The 17,340-nt window shown below is 43.5% G+C and overlaps 1 protein-coding gene and 1 pseudogene across 9 annotated transcripts in view; one reads left to right on the top strand and one right to left on the bottom strand.

Annotated features, from left to right (window-relative positions):
* NMNAT1 (nicotinamide nucleotide adenylyltransferase 1) overlaps positions 1 to 17,340 on the bottom strand; it is a 29,894-nt gene that overhangs the window by 12,276 nt on the left and 278 nt on the right. For 7 of the 9 annotated variants that reach the window (XR_003522613.1, XR_003522614.1, XR_003522615.1 and 4 more), the window contains exon 2: positions 16,508 to 16,631. The gene's annotated coding sequence lies outside the window, so the exon portion shown is untranslated. Of the gene's footprint in view, positions 1 to 16,507; positions 16,632 to 17,107; positions 17,316 to 17,340 lie in introns of those variants that run through there. The other 2 variants (XM_027608335.2, XM_027608317.2) reach the window with 2 other exon arrangements.
* LOC113930793 lies at positions 12,307 to 13,589 on the top strand (annotated as a pseudogene).

Here is a 17,340-nt window from a genome sequence, read left to right as displayed (position 1 = left end):
GGTCAGGGTATTTTTATAATTAACGTAGAAATACAGTAAATGGCAATAAACAAACAGTTGTATGACACTTTTTTTTTTAAGATTTTATTTATTTGAGAGAGAGAATGAGAGAGAGAGAGCACATGAGGGGGGGAGGGTCAGAGGGAGAAGCAGACTCCCCGCTGAGCAGGGAGCCCGATGCGGGACTCGATCCCAGGACTCCAGGATCATGACCTGAGCCAAAGGCAGTTGCTTAACCAACTGAGCCACCCAGGCGCCCTGTATGACACTTTTTGACGTATAAAATGCTTTCACACACATGATCATTTAGTCTTCACCACGCAGGGGTGCCTGGGTGGCTCAGTCGTTAAGCCCTGCACCCTGCTCCGCGGGAGGCCTGCTTCTCCCTTTCCCACTCCCCCTGCTCTGTTCCCTCTCTTGCTGTGTCTCTTTCTGTCAAATAAATAAATAAAATCTTTAAAAAATCTTCACCACGCAAACACACAAAAACTTGGCCAAAGTCATTAAGCTTGTTACCAAAAAAAAGCTATTGTTAGATATTTCATTTTTCCAGTTAATCTTCTATCATTGGACATGTAGGTTTTTCTAATTTTTCAGTATTACAAACATCTCAGAGAAAAAAATGGGTTGAGAATGAGCTGGAAATGAAGGCTATACAACACCTCGCTGTGCACTTCTAAGACTTGCCAATGCTTGGAAGATCTGTGTGTCAGGACCATTTATTTGTAGCCCAATAGTGTTCAGATCCAACTGCTAGGGTGACCAACTCCTGCTCAGATTCCATGCTCATTGGACAACGCTCATTGCTCATTGCTCAAGGCTAGGGAGTGAAAGAACCAGGGTTAGCCTCTCAGTTTCCTGACTCCTAGGCTCTCTCATCAAGAAGAAAAATGGGAGATACCCAGAGCTGTGCAGAATGGAAATGAGCTCTCCTAGTTGAGGAATGTGACCGTTAACCCCTTAGGCGATGAGAACCTCTGAAGTTTTCTGAGCAATGGAGTGACAACAGGGTTCTATAAAAACAATGTTTTAGAAAAATAAGACATGGGGCACCTGGATGGCTCAGTCGTTAGGCGTCTGCCTTCGGCTTAGGTCATGATCCCAGGGTCCTGGGATCGAGCCCCGCATCGGGCTCCCTGCTCTGCGGGGAGCCTGCTTCTCCCTCTCTCACTCCCCCTGCTTGTGTTCCCTCTCTAGCTGTGTCTCTCTCTGTCAAATAAATAAAATCTTAAAAAAAAAAAAAAGAAAAAGAAGACATGGGTGCTTAAAACCTTTATACGGTTTTACCAACTTAACCAAATCACTTAATTATGTGTCTTCAGTCTCCTCATCTGTAAAATAGAGACAATGACAACCAATTTCAGTTACTTTGAGGATTAATTCTGATTAATGGCAAAGTGCTTAGCATATTGCCTAGCACAGTGTAAAAATAAATGCTAGCTGTTATTTTTGAGGAAAGTGACAATACTGATGATGGTAATGCTAGGGGATTAACTGGAAGGGGTAAAACAAGACAGGAAGGCCAGTTACAAAGTCATGAGTGCCTCATTTAAGTAATCAGTGAGAATGGAAATAAGAAACACTTATTCAATAAACATTTGAGGTTTCTCCCAACAAAGCATAGTGGTAGGGATCAGAGAGATGCTAATTGTTGCTAAGAAATAAAGGACAGAAGGGTCAGTAATGCTCCATATGGAATTAAAAAAAAAAAGAATTAATTTGTAAGAATGATTTAAATGTCCTACCTTTCAGTTATCAGCCTAAGGATGATACCGGGGTTCACTTGAGGCTCGTTCCCACTCCTCCCATCCCTACCCCCAAGTCCCATAGGAAGTGCCTGTGGTATTATGGGGTGGTGGTGAATACAACATCCCCAAGGGTACTCTGGGCCCACATGGAAACCAGGGTAACCTGCTGCAGCAGAGCAGCTCCAGCCCCGCCCACCTCAGGCTTCAGGCACTGCTCCCCCCTCCCCCCCAGACTGTGCTATGAGCTGCAAGAACAATAAAGCTAAGAACAGGAGGTATAGGTCCCCAAGGGAGCTGCCTGCCGTTCAGGGAAGGACAGAACAAAGAGCTTAGAGCCCTTCCCCAACCTTGGAGATGCACTCAGGTTTCCTGGTCCTCCCCAGGGGAAAGGCTGTGAAAGGGGCTGGAGGAAGCTGATCTCTCAGCTAAAGGAAGCTTTCTCCCTTGTCACATTCAACCCATCTCAAATATCCAGCTCGGTTCTATTAATTCCCCGTGAACACAGCCAACTTGAGCTAGGACCTTCAAAACCACGGAAGAATTAAGTTACAGTGAGCGTCCATCATAGCCCAGGGTGGCTTTAGAAGAACAAAGATCTGTCCCTCTCCAAGGAAAAGTACTTCCTCGGGATCACTGCAGGGTACCAGAGTACTTGCGCTGGGAAGCGGGACAAGCTGGGGACAAATGGGGGGAGAAGTAGTTTGGGAGCTCTAACAGGGCTGCTCTGGATCCTCTGTGCCCCGCTCCAGGTGCTCAAGGACCAGCGTCCCCATGATTCACTTCTGTCTGGCCCACACGGCGTACCACCTGCACGGCTGGCTGCCGAGATCACGCCGGCTCAGGCTGTAAGTGTCTCTCCCCAGCTCTCGATGACAAAAAGCCCATTTCTTCCTGAGACAGTCTCAACGTTTAACTAAAATTTATTTTCAATTTTTAAATCATTTTATAAAACACTGAGGTATACTTGACATAAGAACTACTGACTTTAAGTTTTAAAACCTGATATGTAAACATTAATGAAACATTTTGTAAACATTAAGCCAGTTTTTTAAATGTTAACATTTAAAAAAATAGTTAACTGTCTTCTCTGGTCACATTTCAGAAATGCTCAATATGATTAAATCTATGTTGGCTGACTGTTAAAATAATGTGATTGACTTGACAACTGATCGGAATTTATACCCCTAAAAAGATGCTATTCCTTCCAAAATAGTCACATTAAGGCTATAACTATAGCCTAGTTGTAACAATGTGCGATTACCAACCAGTCTGGGGGTATTTTAAAATTGTCTGTTTTGTTTTTTTTTTTAGTACTTTCAATAGAGATAAATCTTTGTCTTTGGAGGGCAGATTTGATTTCTACAAATACCCTAAAATCTTTCAGTGTTAAACCTGATTAATAAAATAATTAAGGTAAATAATACAGCTTATGGTGAAGAGAACTATTAGTTATTGCAGAAGATTTTCTTATATGCATGGAAACTATGTACACATAATCTCAAAAGAATTTCAAAAATGGGCAGAAATAGCAGACTTCATTCGGTTGTGTAAGTTGTGGTAGGTAGGTTTACTCTGTTCATGAGTTACACTCAGTGTGAACTATCTGGCCAGCACAGAGCTAGCGCAGCACAGAGGCATGGTTAAGACTCTCGGACCCGGTTCAAAATTCTAGCTCTGTCACTACTCAGTGTTTGTCCTTGGACAGGACACTTCATCATTCTGAGTCTCGGTTTCCTCAATAAAATGGGGAACCACAGTCCTTACCTCATAGAATTTTGTGCATATTTTTTTAAAGATCTTATTTATTCATTTATTTGAGAGAGAGAGAGAGAGAGACCGAGCTGGGGGGAGGGGGGAGGCAGAGAGGGAGAGGAAGAGAATCTCAAGCAGACTCCCTGATGAGGGTGGAGCCTGACATGGGGCTGAATCTCACAACCCTCAGATCACGACCAGAGCCAAAACCAAGAGTTGGACGCCCAACCAACTGAGCCACCCAGGCGCTCCAGATTTTATGCATATTAAATGAGAAAGTGAATAAAAAGTGTGTGACACACTTGTTTACTAATGATGAATATTAACTTTTACTATTACCTGTGGGTTGTCTTACAGCATTAACTTATAGTCATGGTAAAGGAACGAAGGTTCTAAAGATTCCTTAGAGACCAGTATCAACAGTGCCTGCTACATAGTAGGAGCTCAATAAATGGTAGCCATTATTCTTAGTGAAGTATTATTAGACATAATTTTGTTCTAATGGGATGATCTCAAGTCATCTTTGTTTTGTTTAAAACTTTATCTCCATGGTTTAATGTAACGTTGTTATGAAGCAGAACCTAAATTTGGTTTTTCTTTAAGATTTTATTTATTTGAGAGAGTGATAGAGAGAGAGCACAAGCAGGGGGAGCGGCAGGCAGAGGGAGAAACAGGCTCCCCACTGAGCAGGGAGCCCGATGTGGGGCTTGATCCCAGGACCCTGGGATCATGACCTGAGCTGAAGGCAGACGCTTAATGACTGAGCCACCCAGACACCCCATACATTTAGTTTCTTGAAGCCATTTTATCACTAAAGAAGTAACGTAAAATGTAACTCGCTGTGTCCCATGCAGGCAAGTGACAGTGTTCTTGTTTGGGATCACGGCTCTGGTCCTCCAGTTGTATGTTCTGCTAAGGTAAGTTCTTTCACGACCAACCCCTTTACCTGGCAGCCCAGCATGCATGTCTTACCTCTGGAGATGGTTGGGGTATGCTCTGAGATTCCTGTTACATGTTCAACTGCAGCCTGCCCCATTGTTTCTGCCCCTATTATCAATGGTAGTTACCTGCTTTACCTCTTTGAAAAGTCAAAAATCTCAACACCAAAAGAGTACTTGGGAATAGGGCAGACTGAGTTTAACTTAACAGATTTCTTCTGGTACAAGAAGCCATTAAATGGGAGACAACGAGGGCACCAACATTTCAACGTACAGATTCCCTAGAGACCAGTCCTGCCAGCCTGATATGAGCTAACGTCTGCAGGGCTGAGGGTGACACAGCATATGTGACCAGATTGTGACTTGATATATTATTTTAGATTCTATGGAGGACATTAGTCTTGGCAGAAAAAGTCAGCTAGTAACTGGACAAATGAAGCAAATGCCATTTGATACATCAAAATAAAAAAAACTGTCTCTCTAAAAATGTGGAAATTCTAAAACAATCTGAAAACTGAGAATCTACTTAAGTGACAAGAAAAGGAAACTGTGATACTCACTGTAATTAGCCTAATTTAAACTTGCCAACGTCTGTCATAGGAGTTTTGTGTGCAGTAAGGCCTATTTCCTTACTCCAGAAGGCCAGAATTTCCACAAGATATTTTCTCACCAAAATATCTGGTTAACATGAATTAGAAAGATGATAGACATTATTTGTCCACCGATTGTAAATATTAACAACTCTTGTACTACTTGTGGGCTGTTTTCACATTATTAATTTGCAGTCATGGTAAAGGAACGAAGGTTTTTTTTTTTTTTTTTTAAGATTTTATTTATTTATTTGGGAGAGAGAGAGCACACACAGGGGAAGAAGCAGAGGGAGAGGGAGAAGCAGACTCCCCACCAAGCTGGGAGTCTGACGTGGGGCTTGATCCCAGGACCCTGAGATCATGACCCGAGCTGAAGGCAGATACTTAACCCCCTGAGCCACTCAGGCGCCCCAGGAACGAAGGTTCTTAAATGAGTTGCCTGCAGCCAAACGAACCTCAGGCCAGAATCAGGATTAGAATTCAATGGTTAGTGCCTTCTGGTATCATGCTTACAGGGCAAATTTCTTCTAGTAATTGATAAATTAATGACCTGTGTATTGATTTTAGGCCCAGATCTTCCCGATACTGCAGGCAACCTCTCCTTACCAACTTGGTTGGCAGTATCATCTTTACTTTCTTCACAATTGGTAAGTGTGCATTTATCAAGCACTTATTAAGTGCCTATTATTTGCCAGATATTGCCCGAACAAAAATGGGTAAGACTTATTAAGTGCCTATTATTTGCCAGACATAGCCCAAACAAAAATGGGTAAGACTTATGAAGTGCCTATTATTTGCCAGACATTGTCCAAACAAAAAAGCTCCTTGGGAGCTCAGACTGAAACTTTAGAAAAAATTCACATTTAAAATTCAAGTGAAGGAAATTTTTTATAAGTTCCTTAATAACTGTTTTAGTTGTCCTAAAATTTGGGCCCATATAATATGCTGTGTTGGTGTTATAAAATTCTTTAGTGATAATATAAAAAAATACCAGATTCATTCATTCATTTAATAAATGGTTACTGGACAGGAGATAATACCGTGGAGAAAACCAGAGACCTCGACAATTTGAAATAAAGAAGTGACAGAGACGTGTTGGACTCTGAAATGTAAAGTTCTAGGATTATCTTAATACATTTTGATTACATTTTCCTATGTGTGTGCTTAGAAGAGCAATGTGTGATTTAAATAAAAACTATGTCTAAGATTTTAAGAAAAATTTTTGAAGAGTTTATTCATTATTCATTTGAGAGCGAGCGAGCGAGCACAAGCAGGGGGAGCAGCAGGTAGAGGGAGAGGGAGAAGCAGGCTCCCCGCTGAGCAGGGAGCCCGATGAGGCGCTCGATCCCAGGACCTTGGCATCATGACCTGAGCTGAAGGCAGACGCTTAACCACCTGAGCCACCCAGGTGCCCCATCTAAGGTTTTTTTTTTAAGATTTATTTATTTATTTTAGAGAGAGTGTGCCCAAGGGTGGAGGTGGAGGGGCAAAGGGAGAGGGAGAAAAGCAGACACAGGGCTCAATCTCATGACCCTGAGATCATGACCTGAGGGAAAATCAAGAATTGGACGCATAACCAACTGAGCCACCATGGAGCCCCTAAAATTTTTTAAGATTTTATTTTTTTCGGGCGCCTGGGTGGCTCAGTGGGTTAAGCGACTGCCTTCGGTTCAGGTCATGATCCTGGAGTCCCGGGATCGAGTCCCGCATCGGGCTTCCTGCTCAGTGGGGAGTCTGCTTCTCCCTCTGACCTTCCCCCCTCTCCTGCTCTCTCAAATAAAAAATTTTTAATGAAAAAATAGTTATTGGGGTGCCTAGGTGGCTCAGTCGTTAAGCATCTACCTTCTGCTCAGGTCATGATCTCTGGGTCCTGGGATCGAGCCCCGTATCAGGCCTCCTGTTCAGCAGGGAGTCTGCTTCTCTCTCTCTCCCTCTGACGCTTCCCACTGCTTGTTCTCTCCCTCTCTCTAAGATAAATAAATAAAATCTTAAAAGAAAAAAAACTGTTGAATGCCTTAGGCACTGTTCTAGAGTCTCCTGCTGAATCCCAGCTCCACAAGAGGCTACATATGTGATGGTGAAAGTACTGGCTTTAGAGACAGAGGGAGGCCAGCTGAAACATTGACTCCACAACGACAGGAGCTACCTAACCTCTCTGAGCTTCCTGCTCCTCATTTATGAAATGGAAATAAGGGGCGCCTGGATGGCTCAGTCAATTAAGCATCTGACTCTTGATTTCGGCTCAGGTCATGATCTCAGCGTCGTGAGATTGAGCCCTGTGTGAGGCTCCACGCTCAGCAGGGAGTCTGCTTGGGATTCTCTCTCTCCCTCTGCCCCTATCCACCCCCATGCTCTCTCTCTCTCTCTAAAGTAAATAATCTTTTAAAAAATCAAATATAAAGTGGAGATAAAAAAAAAAAACAGGCTTCAGTTTTGCTAAGGTTTAAATGAGATAATAGAATTGTGAAAAAAGCAGAGTTCTTATAACCAGCAATGCCAATAATAAGAACACTGCCCACGTCAAAGGAAACCTTAGCTTGGCTACGTTTTGAGCATCTGTGTCCCACAGGAGGGAAGCGAGGAAACATCCTCTATTTAGGTTTGCATTCAAGAATGTTTTTCCGAGATAACTACACCCAGTAAATGGATGCTGTTCTGTTGTCCTTCTAGGGTTTACTGTGCTGCTTACGCATATGGAACCAGTTCCACAGGCACTCAAGAGGATGTTTGCTCTATTTGGTGTGGGATCCTTCGGCGAAGGAGCCTGTACCATGGTGTTAACAGTTTTGGCAAATGACTGTGTGTGTTTCTAAATACTGAATTTCTCAAGGGCTCATCTTAATCTGAAAGCATGTCTATATATAATATACCATTAGTCTTCAATATTTATTTTCTCCTCACACTAAAAATAGAGATATGTAGAGACAGAATTCCTAATTAGACACATGTCACAGTTAAAACATTTCACCAGGGGAAGTTTAAAAATTCCATGAGAGATTTTTCTTTTTGTGGGTGAATTCCACTTTACTAGCCTTTGAAAAAAAAGAAAAAAGATAAGCTATCAATCAACAGTGCAAGTGCTGGCCTGCTTTTGGTGCAGGGAGCAGCAAGCCTTCCATCTCTTGCTAAGCCGGTGCCATTGTTTAAATCCTTTGGCAAAAATGTTGTAAATACAGGTTCCAATCAAAAGATAAGTATTCCTCACAGTGCTTTTTCCTCCCAAATATAGGAAAAAACGACCCCTGAACTTTACTACTTGTCTGTGCTGCTGTCAGTGAGCAGCTTGGTTTCTACAGGTAAGCAAAACTTTCCAAGTAACTTATCCTTGTCAAAGGCTTCAAGGAAGTACCTGCTCAGCTAGGGTTGTCACAGTGTAAGGAGGAAGCCCTGGTTCCTCCTAAAGCAAGAGCTCCAAGAAGCAAAGGAGTAAAAAGCCATCCTTTTCACATGATTTTCCATCCATCTAATTAGATCCCATTCATCCTGCAGTGCTTTTCTCGTGCCTGGGGCTGAGTTGGCTGGCCAGTGCGGCCTGCACACAACCAGACACTAGACCAACGGTCTGATGCTGACACATGAGCCCTCTAGTCTCGGCTTCATACAGATGTCTTCGGCAGGTGAGCCTGTCCCAGCAGCACTGCCCCCTGACCGCTGCCGGAGCAGGAGCTCCTCTCCTACCCTGCTGCTCCTGAGTGAAATGGTCAGCTGACATCAGAACTACGACAACAGGAAGCACATCAAAACCAGTCATCTGAAAGTTGTCTTTAAATATCGATTAGCACTGACAATCGATAAAAAGGAACAGTTCAACCCAAATCACTGGATTGACATCACAACCAAATTCACCCCAAATAAAGATACTCTATTAAATACTTTCAAGATTATGACACTGACTTTCTGAACCTCCTTTTTTGTTTCATGAAACTATTATCATCAGCTGGATGGTAGCTACAGAAATAAGCACTGAAAAGGAAGAAGGAAAATATAAATCTTAGTAATGAACAAAGGTTTAGATTTAGTTTTAAGAGGATACAGTGATTCAGATGGTATATTTGAACAATTTGTTCTTTAAAAATGTAGTAGGAAATTTTAGAGTAAAAATAACCAAAATCTCCTCCATACGGGTGACAACAATCTTCTGCATCATGACAGTCAAGGTTGTCTAGAGAAAATAACTAATTGATCCACATAATGTTCGTCTTCTTGCTTTTCCTGTGTGTATTTACAGATTCTGAGGTATTTTAAGTAGGAGCTAGTTAATCACAGATGCTCTCAACGTTTTTAGGAAGTGAAGACAACTCTATTTCTTGAGGAAAAGAACTATCTATTGGCAGGAGGATCAAATTCAATATAAACATCTCCCAACACATCTATGACAGGCACAGACCTTCACAAGTGGGAATGACTGTTCTCCACCTGCTTCTCTATTCAGGGGGCACCTGTCAGAGGAAAAGTTACCTAACAAACACACTATATATCCAGCTCACTGACATTTCTGAGGGCTTTCCACATCTCAGACATAGTGCTGAAATTTATGAATCAGAAATCTGATTGGGGGAGGTGGGGCACCTGGGTGGCTCAGTCAGTTAAGTGTCTGCCTTGGGCTTAGGTCATGACCCTGGGGTCCTGGGATCAAGCCCCACATTGGGCTCCTTGCTGAGTGGGGAGCCTGCTTCTCCCTCTCCCTCTGCCCCTCCCCACCACCTCTGCTCTCTCTGGCTTGCTCTCTCTCTCTCTCACTACCTCAAATAAATAAATAAAATCCTTAAAAAAAAAAAAAAGAAAGAAAGAAAGAAAGGAACCTGATGGGGGCGCCTGGCTGGCTCAGTAGAGCATGCAACTCTCAATTTCTGGGTCATGAATTCAAGCCCCACCTTAGGGTTAGAGAGTACTTTAAAAAATAAAATTAAGGAGCACCTGGGTGGCTCAGTTGCTTAAGCAACGAACTCTTGGTTTCAGCTCAGGTGATGATCTCAGGATCATAAGACAGCCCCGCATTGGGCTCCACACTCAGCAGAGTTGGCTTGGATTTCTCTCTCCCTCTCTCTCTGCCCCTCCCTGCTGCATGCGCCCTCTCTCAAATAAATAAGTAAATCTTTTAAAATAAATAAATTAATTAATTACATTTTTAAAAAATCTCCAAATCCTCAGCACCTGGCTGGCTCAGTTGGTAGAACAAGAGACTCTTGACCCCGGGTTGTGAATTCAAGCCCACAATGGACATAGAGCTTACACTAAAAAAAATAAATTAAATAAATAAATAAATAAATAAATAAATAGCATATATACCCCAGAAAGAAATGAAATATGTATGCTAACTAGCATACATACATAAATAAAAACTTGGAGGGGCCCCTGGGTGGCTCAGTCAGTTAAGCAACCAACTCTTGATTTCGGTTCAGGTAATGATCTTGGGGTCCTGGGATCAAGCCCCTTGCTGGGTCTGAGGGGAGTCTGCTTGTCCCTCTGCCCCTTCCCCCGCCTATGCTCTCTTTCTCTCTCTCTCAAATAAATAAATAAAATCTTAAAAAAAAAAAGTTACCATGGAACTACTGGAATACTGTTTTCAGGGTCTTTCCACCCTCAAATGTGATGTTAGGGAGACTGGATTTTATCCCGTAAGGAATGGGGATATATTCACGGATTTCAACAGGAAGTAATGTACCGGTGAACTTTAGAAATAATTCTCATGTATTCATCATAGTTTAGCAAATTTTTTTAAAACTTTTTATTTATTTATTCATGAGAAACAGAGAGAGAGAGAGAGAGAGGCAGAGGGAGAAGCAGGCTCCCAAGGAGCAGGGAGCCCCATGCGGGACTCGATCCCAGGACCCTGGGATCATGACCTGAGCCGAAGGCAGATGCTTAACCATCTGAGCCACCCAGGCGCCCCTTAGCAAATATTTCTGAACAATCACTTTGCTGTAGATGCTGGGAATAAAGCAGTAAATGAAACTGTCAAAATTCCCGATCCACACTGGAGCTTATATGCCAGTGTCGGGAGACAAACAATAATCAAAATAAATACACATATACTCTGTATATTAAATAATGTGGCTGTGAGAAAAACAAAGCAGGGCAAGAGGTTAAGGAGAGGTGGGATTCTAAGTAGGGTGCTCAGCAAAGGCCCCAACGAGTGACATCTGAGCAAAGAATTAAAAGAGGCAAGAGTGAGCCATGCAGATTTCTGAAGGAAGAATGTCATAAGCAAAGGTAACCATGAAAAATCAGAAGTATGCCAGTCATGCTCCAGGAACAGAGAAACCAGAATGGCTGAGTCAGAGTTCACAGACAGAAGGTGGAGCAGATGTAGTCAAAGAGGTGAAAGAGAGCCACTGTGAGGTTTTGAGCAGAGAAGTGACATGGTCCAACAGATTTTTAAAGGATCTTTTCTGGCTGTTGAAGTTGAGAACAGAACGTAGAGAGAAATAAGGGTGGGAGCAGGGAGACCAGACAGGAAGCTACTCCAGTCAACCAGGTGAGAGCTGATGCTGACTTGGACCAGGGTGGCAGCAGCAGAAGTGTGACAAGGCACCAGAGTCTGGAAATAGCATAAATGGAGAGCCAATGTGATTGCTGAGGAATGGAATGTGGGCTGTGAGAAAAAGAGGAGTCAAGGACAACTCCAAAAATGTCTGGCCCAAGCAACTGAAAGAAGAGAGTCACCTTTAATTGAGAACAGAAAGATGGCCATGGAGGAGGTTTAGGGGAGAAGATCTGTAGTTCAGTTTATACAGAAGTTACATTTGGGAGGTCTATTAGCTATCCAAGTGGTCATGGTAAGTAGGCAAATGGAGAACAGAGCCACGTTCAGGGGAGAAGTACAGACTAGAGATTTACTAGCAATTTGGGGTCATCTGCATATAGATGGTATTTAAAGTCACAAGACAGGATGACATTACCTAGACAGGGAGTGAAAACAGAACGGGCAAGTATGGGCATCGCCTGGGGGCTGGTTAGAAATGAAGAATCACAGGCCCTACCCGAGGACTGCTGAATCAAAATCTGTGTCTTAACAAGATCCCCAGGTGATCTGTATGATTCTTTAAAGTTCGCAAAGCACTGCTTTGGAGCACTCCGTTGGTTCAGAGGAGAGACAATGAAGGGTAGTAACAGGAGGGATGATGTCAAGTGTTTACAAGTGGCTGAATGGAGGAGAGAAGCAAATGCAGGCAGAAGGAGGAGATTTCTGACTCAAGTGACTGGGTAGATGGTGTGCCACTAGCTGACAAAGAATAGTAGAGGAAATGTGAGCGGATCATGTGCAGCTCGCGCCTGCGGAACTGCGGATCCCGGTTCTGAGAGGGCTTGGGGCTGTTTCCTTTGAATGACCGGGAAGGCTGTCGGTGCGTAGCGTTCCTGCAAAACTGCTTCCACGGAAAGGGACCTTCGGGAAATTTCTCTGGACACCGCTGAAATTAACAAACCTAGTGCTCCTGGGCCTTTCCAGTTTTCCTGGCAGGTGGATTTCGAGGCAACATGTCTTCTTCAATGAAAGAATGCCTGCAGCTTCAGCTGCTAGAGATGGAAATGCTGTTTTCTGTTTCCTAACCAAGGAGAAGTAAAACTTGAAGATGTAAATGTCCTGACGAATATAAAGCGATATTTGGAAGGCACAAGGGAGGCGCTGCCGCCAAAAATCGAATTTGTGATTACCCTCCAGATTGAGGAGCCCAAGGTGAAAATTGATTTGCAAGTAACCATGCCTCACAGCTACCCCTATGCAGCATTGCAGCTATTTGGACGGTCGTCTGAGCTTGACAGACAACAGCAACTACTTCTCAACAAAGGTCTCACTTCTTATATAGGGACTTTTGATCCAGGTGAGCTCTGTGTATGTGCGGCAATCCAGTGGTTGCAGGACAATAGTGCCTCCTATTTCCTGAACAGAAAGCTTGTTTACGAACCATCTACACAAGCAAAGCCAGTCAAGAACACATTCCTCCGAATGTGGATCTACGGTCACCACATATATCAGCAGGACCTAAGAAAAAAGATTTTGGATGTCGGGAAAAGGTTAGACGTGACTGGATTTTGCATGACAGGAAAGCCGGGTATAATCTGTGTGGAGGGCTTCAAAGAGCACTGTGAGGAATTCTGGCACACAATTAGGTAGCCCAACTGGAAACACATTTCCTGTAAGCATGCTGAAAGTGTCGAAACCGAAGGAAATGGAGAGGATCTGCGCCTTTTCCATTCTTTCAAAGAATTACTCCTTGAGGCCCATGGTGACTATGGATTAAGGAATGACTATCACGTGAATCTGGGCCAATTCTTAGAATTTCTAAAAAAACACAAAAGCGAGCATGTGTTCCAGATACTATTTGGTATTGAAAGTAAAAGTTCAGACTCCTAGGAAGCTTAATTAAGAGGCCTATGCTTATAATTTCACTAAGGCAGTATTTCTGTTAATAAAACCAAAATAAAAGGGCCAGTGGCTGTTTAGCATCCTCTGTGAGACAACTAGCCCCCAAATTTTTACCTGGTAATGAAACACAAAGGCCTTTTAACTTTATAACAGTGCAATTGTGATGTTATCTCTATGTTCTTAAGTGAAAACTAAGTGTAAATTAATAAAAACAGTCAATTAAAAAAAAGAATATTAGAGGAAACGTGGGGGGAAGGCATACAGAGGGTACTGTTTTATAGGTGTTGAGTTTGAGGCACACACTGGGCATCCAGGTAGAGATCTTGCAGGCAGACACAGAGAGAGACTAGAACCCAGAGATTTTTTTTTTAAAGATTTTATTTATTTATTTGAGAGAGAGAGAATGGGAGAGAGAGAGCATGAGACAGGGGAGAGTCAGAGGGAGAAGCAGACTCCCCGCCGAGCAGGGAGCCCGATGTGGGACTCGATCCCGGGACTCCAGGATCATGACCTGAGCCGAAGGCAGTTGCTTAACCAGCTGAGCCACCCAGGCGCCCTAGAACCCAGAGATATTAAACACTATCTTCAGTGAGATATCATGATTAAGAGAAGGGTTTTTTTTTGAAGAATAAGACTATTGCTAGGTTGGGGAAGTCACAGAAGCTTCAAGAAAGTGAATAATTGATGGAGGAAGGTCCTCAGGGAGACTACAGAGAAAGGATTTTAGGTACAATGTAAAAGGATGGCTTAAAAATACTGGGGAGAAGGGCGCCTGGCTGGCTTAGTCAGTGGAACCTGCAACTCTTGACCTCAGGGTCATGAGTTCAAGCCCCAGGTTGGGTGTAGAGTTTACTTAAAAAAACAAACAAAAAAACAGGGATATCTGGGTGACTCAGTCAGTTAAGCGTCTGCATTTGGCTCAGGTCATGATCCCAAGGTCCTGGGATCGAGCCCTATGTCGGGCTCCCTGCTGGGCGGGGAGTCAGCTTCTCTGTTTCCCTCTGCCCCTCCCCCCGCTCCTGCTCTCTCTCACTCTCTCTCTCAAATAGAAAATCTTTAAAAAAACAACAAACAAGGATGCCTGAGTGGCTCAGTTGGTTAAGCGACTGCCTTTGGCTCAGGTCATGATCCTGGAGTCCCAAGATCGAGTCCCGCATCGGTCTCCCTGCTCAGCAGGGAGTCTGCTTCTCCCTCTGACCCTCCCCCCTCTCATGTGCTCTCTCTCACTCTCTCATTCTCTCTCTCAAATAAATAAATAAAATCTTAAAAAAAAGGCACACACCATGTGATTCCAGTTATATGAAATTTTAGAATAGATTATTTCATCTATAATGATAGAAGGTAGATCAGTGGATGTGTAGGGTCAGGAAATTGACAGAAGCGGGGCAGAAAGCTGTAGGGTTCCTGCTTATGGTATCCTCATTTAGTCTTGTGTGCTCCTCACTGAATGGCAATACCTTCATTGATTCTCTTTGGATGGACCTGTTCCTTATAAATATACGTCTAATTATGCTTATTTAACTGAAATGATGATGACGATGATGACTAACATTCACTGAGTTCTTCCTGTGTGCTCGGCAATAGGCTAAGCACTCATACAATCTGTACAACACTCCAATGAAGTTGGTACTATTACTATCTCCTTTTTTAAAAAAGATTTTATTTATTTGAGAGAGAGAGAGAGAGACGGAAAGCGCACGTGTAGAGACAGGAGCGCATGTGCTGGGGTGGGGCAGAGCGGCAACCAGACTTCCCTGCTGAGCAGGAGCCTGATGCTGCTAGATCCCAGGATCCTGAGATCATGACCTGAGCTGAAGACAGACACTAAACCCACCAAGCCACCCAGGCACCCCTCTCCTTTTTTTTTTTTTAAGTTTATTTATTTATTTTTTTAGTAATCTCTACATCCAATGTGGGGATAAAACTCACAGCCCTGAGATCAAGCGTTGCATGTCTTTCTCACTGAGCCAGTCAGGCACCCCTACCATCCCTTTTTTTAAACAAACATGAAAAAACTAAAGCTGAAAGAGATTGATTAACTTGCTCAGGATCTCATAGTTTGTCTAACAACCTTGACACTAAAACTTCATGGTCTTAACCATGACATAAGACTTACAATGGTACAAGCTATCTACTGGTTGGCATTTAAAAGAGATCCACATGTTCAGAGAGCCTTTGGCTCATGTGCTTCTTGTTAGCCACTCAAGCTTCATCTGCCCCAGCATCTTCCCTACCTCGTTGGAGCAACCTGCACTCGCTGGGCTTCCATCCCAAGTCCAAGTCAAAATGTCCTAAAATCCTCCAGCTGTCAAACAGTACTTATCCCAGTTATGACTCCCAGCTCTGAGGTTATTTCCCCCATGCTCTCTCCAGTGACTAGCTACCTAACATGTTATTCCTATCTTCCCAGTTTCTTCTCTTCCCTCACCAACCCCTCCAAAGCCTTGTTTTTGTTTGAGAACTGGAACCCAAACCAATTTCTCTTACTTATGCACTAGGAATACTTTTTCATTATCCGTTAAATCGAAACAAGAACCCAAGGAACACCCTCAGCATAGAAGTGCTGAATCATATCAAGTCACTGAGAAAGAAGAGCAGGCAAACAGAATGCATGGATCAGGTGAGGCCTGTCCTCCACAGCTCCTATGATTGCACACACTAAAACCAACACAAATGCCTGAATAGATCATATTAGCATCCTCAAAATTAAGGGAAGTAGGGGCGCCTGGGTGGCTCAGATGGTTGGGCGTCTGCCTTCAGCTCAGGTCACGATCCCAGGGGCCTGCCCAGAGTAGGGCTCCCTGCTCAGAGGGGAGTCTGCTTCTCCCTCTCCTTCTTCCATTCCCACTGCTTGTGCTCTCTGGCTCTCTCTGTCAAATAAATAAATAAAATCTTAAAAAAAAAATTTAGGGGAAGTACACTATGAGCAAATATGTATTTAGCAAGTTCTTCCAATGGTGAAACAAAAAAGTGTATTTTTCAGTTTTGTTTTGTTTGGCACTGACCCTATTTGTCACCGGGAGTTCGGCATTTCTCAAAGCCTTGACCCGTCCACACGCATTCACATATCAAAAATTAGAGATGATTACATTAACATAGCAGTCCACTTACTTTCACAAAGGAAACTCTGTGAACACGAAGCGTTTTGCAAGGTAGGTTACTGGAACCATTCCAACTGTGTCAACAGCTTCTCGAAGTTGGGCTGCCACAGCGGTTTCACATCCAAACTGTGACTCTGAAAAACAACGTATCGTAGTAAGTACGAAATCCTACAATTCGAACTGGCAGAAGTAATTCTCTCTGGCAGACTCCTACGGTAACTTTAGTTGGAAGTCTGTTTGGGGTGGCTGGAAGAGAATTAGCCTGAAAGGCAACATCTCTGAAACAATTTTGCCGTCAACCCCGATGTTGTCTTGGGGACTACGGACTCAAGGAGCGGGGCTGGGAACAGCTGGTAAAAGGGTTTCCGCCCAGGGTCTCAGTAACTTTAAAAGAGCTGCCCAACAGCTAGTAGTGTCCTCAAGGGGCCGTGAGCGTCAAACCGCTTCCTGGGAGGCGGGTCTCGTCTTTATGGATTTGGAAAGACAGATTTCCGAGGAAAGAGAAGTCCTTCAGAATGGAAAACTTCCTCCTCCGACCCCCCCCACCTCCGCCAAGCTCAAGTAGCCTCTACAAAGGGATTTTTTTTTTTTTTTCCCCAAGGTGAATCACCTGTTCAGAGGGCCAGAGGAAAAATTACCGAGGATTTGGTTCCACAGAAAGATGCAAAGAGGGCGTCTGGGTGGCTCAGATGGTTAAGCATCTGCCTTCGGCTCAGGTCATGATCGCAGGGTCCTCGGATCGAGTCCCGCATGGGGCTCCCTGCTTAGCGGGGAGCCTGCTTCTCCCTCTGCCAATCTCTCTCTCTGTCTCTTATGAATAAATAAAATCTTTAAAAAAAGAAA

Source organism: Zalophus californianus, chromosome 4, assembly GCF_009762305.2.
Source record: "Zalophus californianus isolate mZalCal1 chromosome 4, mZalCal1.pri.v2, whole genome shotgun sequence".
In the NCBI taxonomy this organism is placed as follows: Eukaryota; Metazoa; Chordata; class Mammalia; order Carnivora; family Otariidae; genus Zalophus; species Zalophus californianus.
This window is presented reverse-complemented; position numbering and strand designations above follow the sequence as displayed.